The sequence below is a fragment of the Perca flavescens genome, chromosome 23 (genome assembly GCF_004354835.1).
Source record: "Perca flavescens isolate YP-PL-M2 chromosome 23, PFLA_1.0, whole genome shotgun sequence".
NCBI classification, from domain to species: Eukaryota; Metazoa; Chordata; class Actinopteri; order Perciformes; family Percidae; genus Perca; species Perca flavescens.
The window spans coordinates 25,635,525-25,637,710 of NC_041353.1; the positions used below are offsets into that span (position 1 = coordinate 25,635,525).

Here is a 2,186-nt window from a genome sequence, read left to right on the forward strand (position 1 = left end):
GTCAGGATTATAACATTGGTATATTACAACTCGAAACATAAGAACAAAGTCTATATAATTGACACAGATTAACAAAATATCTGTCTACATATATACTGAACTACACAATCCACGCAAACTCTGTAATCAACTGAAATTGACGGTGGTTAGGGAACAATTAGAAAATATGAATTGAATAACTTATTTAGCATTTAACCTTACACATACTTTACCTCACTAAAAATCATTACATGGAAGACGCTAGCATCCTTTCAAATCTCGGTTGCACTTCACAGCAAAGATTTGTTAACATTGACAACTGCTCTAAAGGCCGCCAACAGGGTACACAGCAGAAGGCAGTTTCAAATTTTTATGTTTATATCAGTGATTTCCTTTTGCAAAATAGATACAGGTATTGAGCTATGGAAACAATACAAAAATGTCTTGCAAGTTTTGAAGCCCTCTGATGAATCCTCCTTTAAGAACAGCGTTAGGCCGGCCAGGGCTGCTGTTCTAGCTGCAGTGATGTTCTCGTCCTGTTGCACAATCAAAGACAGGGCATGCATGTTCTGCTGTTCTGTTCACATTCAACATAAATGTAATGCATTTATGCTTTAAAAATATCTTTAAATAGTTTGATCCTTGGTCCTCATAAAGGCCAACCAGATGACGCACTACTCGTGAGAACATTTTCTACATGCAGCTAAAATGGCAGTCTCCCTACATTCATCGGTCTGGCAGTTCTACAAGGAGTCTGAAAAAGACAATACATTAGCGATTTGCAACGTATGTGCAAAGGAAATTCCACGAGGCGGGAAAGATCCAAAGAAATTTCAACACCACCTACCTCATCAGACATTTGAAGGTTAGTCACGGAAAGGAGTAGGAGGAGTTTTCCAAGTTAGCTAGCGCTAAGGCAGAGAGAGAGCGGGGTCGTGTAGCAACTCCGGCGCCACTTACTCAGCTGTCTGTAACAGTGACATTGCAACGACAGCAACCCTACAGTAATGACAGAAAGAAAGAAAAAAGGAAATATCAGCCAAAATAATGGAATTCATATGCCTCGATCACCAGCCGCTGTCAATTGAGGAAGACGAAGGGTTCTGGCGACTCATGTCTTTCTTGGATTCACGCTACACTCTGCAAGGGCGTAAATATTTCACTGATGTTTGCCTGCCGCAGTTATAACAAACAGTGTTTGCACGTTGACAGCCTTATGAAGGACAACGTCACATCAATCAGCTTCACAAGTGAAATTTGGAGTTCAAATGTATGTCCCATGTCCATGTTGAGCCTAACCTAATAAACTAAATTTATTTATCACAACTTTGAACTAAAAAGAGTTGTGCTTCATTCTCAAGAATTTTCAGAGTCACACACCGCGGAGGCTCTGGCTGCCGCATTCAGCAACATGTTTTGCACATGGGGAATCCCCAAGGACAAAGTGCACGTTATTCTAACAGATAACGCCAAGAACATGGTAAAGGCCATGAGGGATGCAGATCTACCCAGCCTGCCGTGCATGGCTCATACACTGCAGCTTGCCGTTGCTGATGGAGTTTTATCACAACGCAGCATCGCTGATATAATATCCTGTGGAAGCCACATCGTTGGTCATTTCAAACATTCCCAGCTTGCCTACTCTCGATTTCAAAGTATTGAGAAGCAACTTGGCCAGCCTATTAAGAGGCTACAACAGGATGTACTTACCAGGTGGAACAGTACAGTTAATATGCTACAGAGTGTGCTGGAACAGAAGCGTGCCCTAAGTGCTTATGGAGCTGACTATGACTTGCCTTCCCTGTTCACTGGCACCCAGTGGAAATTGGTGGAAAATATGATTTCTCTACTCGCCCCGAGCTCACGCAACAGATCAGCTCATCAACTGCATCGGCTGCAGATGTTATACCATCCATCAGAGCTTTAACTCGTCTTCTGGAGAAAACAGCTGAGACGGACCACGGTGTAAAACTACCAAAGCCACGTTGTTGGAAGCTGTCCAGAACAGATTCAGTGACAATCAATCGAAGCGCCTGTATACCATCGCTCAACAGTGCTCGATCTGAGGTGAGAATTTAATTCACACATTCCTCTGTGTGTGTGTGTGTGTGTGTGTGTGTCATAAAAAAGGTGTGTGTGTGTCCAGTTGTGTTACTACTGAATGAAACTGCAAGAAAATCTAACTTATTAAATTATTGATAAATGCC

The 2,186-nt window shown here is 42.2% G+C and overlaps 1 long non-coding RNA gene across 1 annotated transcript; it reads right to left on the reverse strand.

Annotated features, from left to right (window-relative positions):
• Nucleotides 1–281: 281 nt before the first annotated feature.
• LOC114549876 (uncharacterized) lies at nt 282–1,746 on the reverse strand. Its single transcript, XR_003691602.1, has 3 exons — nt 1,690–1,746; nt 827–978; nt 282–515 (listed from the first exon to the last, which is right to left on the reverse strand). It is a non-coding gene; the product is annotated as an uncharacterized LOC114549876 (long non-coding RNA).
• Between the last annotated feature and the right edge of the window lie 440 nt (nt 1,747–2,186).